Consider the following 8687-nt stretch of genomic DNA (forward strand, 5'->3'; position numbering starts at 1 on the left):
CCATCCCTCAGAAGCACAACCAAGACCAGGGTGAGAAGAAAAAGGCTTTATTACTTGCAAGTAAGGAGAACATGCAGGATTGCTCCTGAAGCAGTATCTCCCCAAACACGGGAAAGGAATCGCCTTATAGAGGCAAAGTTCACCCCAACTTCCTGCCCAAGTCCTCACTGAGGTCCTCTCATGTAAATGAAGGATACAAGCTTGCTCAATTTGGATTGGTTGACTCTGGGACATACTTCACTGGTCAGTTCTGAAGCCAAATTTATATTTAAGCCTGGGAAGGAATGTGACTTTCGTTCAACAGCAGGACTTCAGAAAGTTGTCACACAGGCTAACCCTTGAGCCTTGGCTAGTACAGTTACAGTCTAAAGGTGGCAAATTGAGACTCTCATGGCTGACCCATGACGTAATACAGAGGCAAGTAAGTCTGGAGATCCCAGCTCCTTTCTAGGTGGAGAGTCACCAGAGTTCATCTCTGGGGCCCATATTTCAGTTTTAGCCAGTATATTTTGAGGGCAGTCTAGTATTTCATGGTTCATGACTTCCTGCCACCTCCTGCAAGAACAGAAACTCAGAGCAAAGTGTTATGACCCGTTTACTTCCTGTTTTGGGCTTCTAAGTGGTGGCAAGCACCTGGGCATTTAGGAGACCCTAGACCCTATGTTACAAATGGTTTCCTTCCTCTTTTAAGGGGATGCCGTCTTGAGTCATCATTGGTTTCTAAACACATTTCAGTAGTGTATGGTGTGTGGGTTAAGAGCGTGGATTCAAGGGTCAGGTGGCTGTTTGCTAGCTGTGTGCCCTCATGGAATCCCATAACCACTTCATGACTCAGTTTCCTCATCTGCAACATGAATTTAAATGGACCAAATCATAAGTTGTCAGATCTCTCTGACTTAATTCATGAAAAGGGCTGATGCACATAGTAAGCACCCTCTGTCATTAGCTTTACTGTTGCTGTTTATAATTCTTTCCAAATAATGAATTGTTTTTGATTCAGGTATAGATTTGTGGCTGAAAGTTTTCTGACTGGCACCCTTGTCTAAAAACTCCGTTTTCTTCCTGTTGTGCTGTTGTGCTGTTGTGCCTAAGTCCTCAAGTCTTGTCTGTCTCCTTGAAAGTCCTTTGTTATGAAAATAGTGACAGTCACTTCCTGTCACGCTGGGGTGTAGAAGGGACTCCTGGCTGTGGCCATAATTACCAAGAAGGAAAAGGTGTCCACAGGAGTGAGAGCAGGGTTTCTAAACCTTGGCACTCTTGAAATGTTGTTCCAGATCATTCTTTGTTGAGGTGGACTGTCTTGTGAGTGGTAGATGTTTAGCAGCATCCCTGGTCTGTACCTGCCAGATGCCTACAGCATATGAACACACGCACCCCCATTATGACAACCAAAGATATTTCCAGGTAAAGGTTGAGCATCTCTAATTCAAAAGTTGGAAATCCACTATGCTCCAAAATCCAAATCTTTTGAGCACTGACATGACATCATAAGAGGAAAATCCCACACCTGACCTTATGTGACAGGTCATGGATTTCATGCACAAAATTATTAAACATATTGTATAAATTGCCTTCAGACTGTGTGACTGTGTGTGTAAGGTATATATGAAACATAAATGAATTTCTTGTATAGACTTGGGTTGTGTCCCGAAGATATCTCATTATATCTATGCAAATATTTCAAAATCTGAAATCCCAAATCTGAAGCATTTCCAATAAGGGATACTCAACATGTATTGCCAAGTGTCTTCTTCTGGGGAACAAAACTGCCCTCCTTTGAGAAACTACTGACCTAGACCGAGAGACCAGAATGAGCAAAGTCATTCTGCAGGAAAGCAGGCATGTGCTTGGAGCAAGGCACGGGAGAGATGACAGCGGAGGTTTGGAAGCCGTGCTGAGGCCAGGGGCTTGCCCAGGCAGGAAGGAGCGCAGTGGGCTGCTTGTGGTGAAACAGCAAAGTTGCTGTGATGGTTTTGTGTTGCATCACGTTATTATCAGGCCTGTTAGAAGGAGAGGAATGAAAGAGGGGTTGGGAGAGAGTAAGGATCCAGGATCAGAGTGGTGGCAAAGAGAAGAGAAAAGTCAGGTGGGTAGCATGGATACGGAGAGAAGAGAGGATCTGGGAGGCTTAGTGATACCATGTATATATGTGTGTGTATATAACTGGGTTAGCATACTCTTCATGTAAGGCAGCAGATAGTAAATATCTTCAGCCTCGGTGTGGGCAGTATGGTCTCTGTTGCAACTACTCAGCTCTGCCATTGTAGCATGAAAACAGCCATAGACAATACACCAAGTCATGGGTGTGGCCATGTCCCAATAAAACTTTATTTATACATACAGTCAGTGGGCCAGATATGGCTTGCAGGCCTCGGTTTACCAAGCGCCAGTCTAGACCATTTTGAAATAAACAGACTATGCCCACTGGACAGCTGTCAGTATGTAAGTCTGTTAAATACTAAATACAAATTCTGTTTTTAATGCCACAAACTGGTGCCCTTGGTATTTGTTTCAGCTGAAGATGCAAAACTAACCTCGGAGCTGCCTGAGTATTAAGTGTCTGCTTTTCTCTGTCAAATAAGCAGTATTTCTAAGGGCTGGAGGGTGATAATTTAGCAAAGTTTGCTGATAAATCATGTTTGCATTAACTGGGCATAATGGGTCAGTGTACAACTAAAATGGTTTGTGAAGCCATTTGTGAAAGAGGTAGAGGTAGGCAGTATTCTAATTTTAAGAAACAAAGTGTGTACTTGGTTTGTTTTGAGTGTGTTTTTATTCCCTAGTGAGGTGAGACAAACTCATGCACAGACTGTTTCCTCTCTTGTGAGACCAAGGCAATTTTCACTTCAAATGGACAGGACTCTACTTTTGAAGATCCGACCGTTCTTTTTAGCATGTGGTCCTTATTTTAAGCCTTCCTCAGTTTATCTTGATTGTGTCTTTTTTTTCTTGGGAATAATTTTGCCTCATCTGGTGGTTGTCTGTTACTTCATATTCTCTAAAGTTTGTGATCAATTGCATGTAGACAGGGACTTGCTTTTCATTGGCAACAATCCAGAAACAAGCAGAAAGACAAGTAGAATAGAGCTGTGGATAGTGGCCTTTTGGGGGGTCAATTCCACCGTGTTATTGGTTTTCAACCACAGCAGGGTCGACTAGATAATGTTTGGAGACATTTTTGGTTGTCCCAGTGGGAGTGGATGCTACTGGCATCTAGTGGAAAGAAGCTGGGGACGCTGCTCAACAGCCTGCAAAGGCACAGGAAAGCTCCCACAGCAAAGAATGATCCAGCCCAAAGGTCAGCCGTGCTGCTGCTGTGGAGATGCATCAGGGATACAGTTGCTAAGTGCTGGCAAGCCTGCTGGCTTCCGGAATGCCTTCTGGGTAGCTGAGCAGCAGGCACCAAGGACACTGACTTGTTGCCCTCACATGGATCTTTCATGCATCCACCACCATGCGTTTTGTACTTCTCCCTTTTAACTACTCCTGCACCTGCTGCTGGGGCAGTCCTGAGTGTTGCATCTGCCAATGACATTCTGATCTTTGTGCCTACCTATGTCTTGTTGGGCAGAAGAGATGTGTTGAATGTCGTGGGACAGCTGAGAGGTACAAGGTACAGAAGTCTCACCATGCCAGCAGACTGCGAGCGGATGTGCTCATGAGCCTTGGAGTCCCATTGGAGGGATGGGACACCGGCAGTGGTGGAGGTCGGCTCGCCCTGGAAGAGAAGTGTCCTGCCTGGAAGTACACGTCTTCAAGGACAGCACCTTACACAGCACCTGGCCGTGGCCGCAATCTAGCAACTGTGGCCTAAGAGGAAGTAGTCGAGCAGGCCTCAATTACATAGTCCTTGGGCATTGTCTTAGTCTGTACAGGCTGCTATAACAAAATGCGTTAGACTGGGTCATTTATAAACAACAGAAATTTATTGCTTACAGTTCTGGAGGCTGGAAGTCCGAGATCAAGGTGTGGTAGATGCCGTGTCTGGTGAGGACCTGCTTCGTGGTTCACAGACAGTGTCTTCTCACTGTGTCCTCACATGGTGGAACAGGCGAAGGGGCTCTCTGGGGTCTCTTGTATAAGGACACAATCCCATTCATGAGCACAGAGCACACATGACTTAATCACTTCCTGAAGGCCCCACCTCTTAATACTGTCACAATGGGTATTAGTTTCCAACATGAATTTTGGGGAGACACCAACATTTAGACCATAGCAGACACCTCCCTGATCCAGAATGAATATCAGAACTGGAAAGAGTCCTAGCAGCCGTTTCATCCAACGTCTTCATTGTACCAACACAGAAATGCAAAAAAGTGATGTTTCCTCTAGCTCGTGGTCTTCTGTCCTGATCCATAAGTGTCTGGGGTCTGGCTGCTCTTGCATCTGGCTCTTCCGTCGGCTCCTTGAGGTCCCTTTTATTGCCACAGTACGGAAGAGGAAACAGAGGCCCAGCCACAGTGAGTGACGTGGCTCAGATGCTCGATGACAGGGCACACATAGAAGCCAGCAGTCGTTACAGTTCCCAATGTCTTCCCCATCGAGCCCCCCTCCGGCCTCGATGACATCAGACTGGCCAGGAGTCAGCGAGAAAGTCTTACAAGTAAATGGACTGAAAAACCATTGATTTAGAGTTCATATACAGATCCATCGAAAGAGATGCAACTAATATGAATTTAAGCAACTAGGAGAACTTCTTTGAACAGGGATATGGAATGTACAGACTGCGAGTCTTTATGGAGGTGCCTAATTTCCAGTCATGATTACCCGCTGTCTCCAGTAGAAGACCCAGGCTAACCAAAAATGTTCAAGGTAATGGTACCCTGTAGAGCTTTATCCTGCCTTTTCCTAGTCATTCTGCTGCCATGGGGAAACTCATTCTAGCAGACTGTTTTCAGCTCAGACTCCCACACCCTCAGCCCATCTTTACTGCTCCGTCCCTTTTTCAAGAAGACTCAACTCAGTAGCGTCATCAATGCTGTCTAGAGTTGGAATCCCCACCAAAGAGCATCATCCCATAAAGGTAAGAAAGTGATGCAGTCAAACCATATACTGAACACTTAAAACCCCAGAGAAAGAGAGAAATAAGGGGCGTACTCAGGCCTGCGGTTAGAAATAGAAATGGGCTCTGCATCCGTTTGCAGGTTATCTGGTCCTGCAGTGATGCTGCTGGTCAGAGCTGCCAGCCGTGCAGCCGGGCAGCAGGTGGGAGTGCCATCTGCGTCAGCCTAGAGGCTGCAGGAATTCTGCTTCCTGTGCCTGCGGGTCTTACAATGTAGGGTAAAAGGATGAATCTTGGAATCACGGGGTCTAGGGTTCAAATTTTAGATCAGCCTCTCATCACAGGTGTGAACCTTGGGCAAGTTACCTAATTTCTCCAATATTTTCCCTTCTTATGTGTAAAACAAAGACAGTACCGGCTCTGAACAGCTGCTGTAAAGATTTAGGTAATGGCTACAAAGCTCCCAGATTCGGCTAAAGGTAGCAATGCAGTCAGGATCAGCTGTGCTTCTCGGAGCATGAATCCTTAAACGTCAGTTCTGTGGCCCGGTGTTGCTTGAGAGAACGAATGAATGAATGAGTGAGTGAATGAGTGAAATACAGACAGTCCCTGGCTTGCTATGGTTCAATTTATGATATTTTAACTTTACGGTGGTGCAAATGTGATTCAGTAGAAATCGTACTTATGAGTTCTCATACAGCCATTCTGCTTTTAACTTTCCATAGGATTTTCAGTAAATTACGTGAGATGTTCAACACTTTATTATAAAACAAGCTTTGCATGAGGTGATTTTGCCCACCTGTAGGCTAATGTAGGTGTTCTGAGCACATTTAAGGCAGGCGAGGCTAAGCTGTGATGTTTGGTGGGTTAGGTGTATTAAATGCACTTTGGACTTTCAGTATTTTAACACGCGATGTTTTATCAGGACATGACATCATTGTAAGTCGAGGAGCATCTGCACACCACAAGCTGGACTTCTCTTGCACAATTGCTCCAGCAGTCACTGAGATTTGTTTGTCAGGAGCCCTCATCAGCAGTAAATACTGTGCTCTGAAGCGTTTAGTAGATGTTTCTCGACAGTGTTTTACAGTGACTAAGCACAGTGTCCCACTGCCGGGGTTTGGAGCTCAGCCCCACCCCTAGCAGCTCAGTGATGTGTGCCCATCAGTCACCCTTGATAGATCTCGGGGACTTATTCTGTGAATGGGGAAGCGGAGGAACAAGGGAAAGACGGCACAGGGAACGACTGCCAGGAGGCTTGAGTGAATTCGAATAAAGCCCCAGAAGCAGTGCCAGGCTGAGAGTGGGTGCCCTGTGAAGGCTGGCTGTCATTATTATTATGACTGCAGTGTCATAGCCCTGCATGAGGTCTTTTCAGGATATCAGGAGGATGAGACATAGCCCTCCATCCATTGACGAGCCTTGCTGGAAACCTGGACGAGGAAAGCCTGGAGCTATAACGCTGCACAGCATGGTGGAGATACAGGGGAGTCACTGCTTGAACACAGGGGTGGGTTGTTTTGTTTTGCTAGGAGTGGGTCAGGGAAAGGAAGGTGGGTAAAGAGAAAGAAAACAGGGGAGAAGGGAAAGGTAAGGTCTACTGTAAAGGGCCTGTGCTTTTATCCTCCAAAAACACAGAAGAGAGGAATCCTTGCAACCTAATTTATGTATGGTTTTGTGAAGAATTACAGGGCTGTATGCAACTGAGTGCAGAATTAATGACAGCTACCACGTTTGCTCCGTTCCGTCAATATAAACTACCTATTTTACACACCCGTTATTACCGGGAGATGAGGGAGGGACGGGGTGGATTGGGGAGGAGCGAGTGGATAGGGAAGTGAGCAGGGGACGGGGCAGGAGAGCGCAGACACAGACGCCTCCTTTCATGGAGGTGTGCTCCCATCTAGTGAGACTGGTTTATTGCAAAGTCAGTTCGATTTGGGTAACGGGAGGCAGCAGGGCTGATGATATTGCATCTGATGAGAGCCGAGCCCACGAGCTCCTGATCCCGTTGCCTCTGTTCGGGTGACTGAGGGAGGGTGGAAGGGAAGCAATCGCCAGGCCAGGTGGAAAGGCACCCACCTGCTCGGGTAACCAGGGGCTAAGCCTGCAAACCGGCAACGTCGCCATAGACAGTGGGCAGAACAAAGTCAGGAGGAGTGGTCACTTTGAGAACCCTTGCTGCCCGATCAGCAGACAATAGAAACGGAGTGAGAAGCCCTGACCCACCTCTGGCCGGGGAGCCGAGCATGGGGGTCCAGGTTACTCGGATCCCCCCACAGCATTCACCTCCCTGGGATTACGAGCCCTCGAGCACCCCAGGGCCGCTTGTGGGCCACACGGGGAGATCAAGCCCCACCAGACTGGGCTGCCTGTTTTACCTACAGCTGTGCAGATCCCCCCACCGACAGCAGGGGGCCAGTTTCCTGTCCTTGAGGAGGGGCTGTTGCAGCTTCCCCACTGCCCTCAGACCCCTACGTGGACCCCCAGCACCTCCTTCCATGCCTCATGCCACTGCCTTCTTTTCGCAACGCAGCTGTCATCCACATGCAGTAGCCATCCTGGCTCTTCTGAACTTTTCCTTAAAAACCTTCATCCAAAATTCCTTTGAGTTGCCAAGCAGCTTCCCACACAGGCAGTAAAGGAGACACACTGGGGGAGGAAGGGGACACAGAGAGGCTGCGGCACTGAGCTCCTGCAAAGAATATGTGAACCGAGGGGTCGGGGACGCCCAGAGTGGGATTTCTGCAAGAGACAGCCATCCAGGGCACGTGGGGCCGCCTCCACTCTGTTCCCTTTTGCTTCTTAATAGCACTGAAAGGGTCCTCCCATGAAGGCGTCTCATCCTTTCCCCAGTCTTCCTTGGTCTCACACTCGTCTCTCTCCCCCTGCCCTTTCCTGCCTGCCTGACCCCACATCGGAAGCCGGGAGTCCTGCAGCAGTGTCCACCCCGTTAATGAAGCGTGGTTGAAATGCGCTCTGCCCCCTTCAGAGCTTGCTGGCTGTGCCCGCTCTTCCAGCTCTGGTCTCACCTGCCTGGCCTCCCTCTCGCTGCAGGTTTTTCCCACTCGGCCTTCACGTTCGGGATCGAGAGCCACATCAGCCAGTCCAACATCAAAGAGACGCTGGTGCCGCCCGCCGCCCTCATCTCCATCCTGCAGAAGGGGCTGCAGTACGTGGAGGCTGAGATCAGCATCAACGAGGTACGTGATGGGTGCGGGGCTGGGCTTCCCAGCAGCGGGGGGCTCGGGGCCCGGTCCACAGCCCGCGTGTGCTTCCTGCAGGCGTCTGAGAGCAAGCTGGGGTTGCTTGTTTGGTTTTTGTTACATGTTGAGCATCCCAAATCCGAAATCCTAAATGTTCCAAAATCTGAAGTTTTTGAGCGTCAATGTGATGCTCAGAGGAAATGCTCACTTGAGCATTTCAGATTTTGGATTTTCGGATTTGGGGTGCATAACCAGTAAGTATAATGCAAGTATTCCAAACTCAGAAACAAATTTCACACTGTGAAACGCTTCTGGTCCCAAGCATTCCTGGGAGCCTGACAGAGGGCATAACCAGAGGGACGGTCAGGGACAGAGAGATGATGGCCCTGTGTTAAAGTGACTTCAGGTGCTGGTTTCCCGACTGTGCTCTTTGTGGAGCTGATCCGGGGAAAGATGGAACAAAAACCATCAATTAAAAT

The sequence above is a fragment of the Cynocephalus volans genome, chromosome X, assembly GCF_027409185.1.
Source record: "Cynocephalus volans isolate mCynVol1 chromosome X, mCynVol1.pri, whole genome shotgun sequence".
Lineage (NCBI taxonomy): Eukaryota > Metazoa > Chordata > Mammalia > Dermoptera > Cynocephalidae > Cynocephalus > Cynocephalus volans.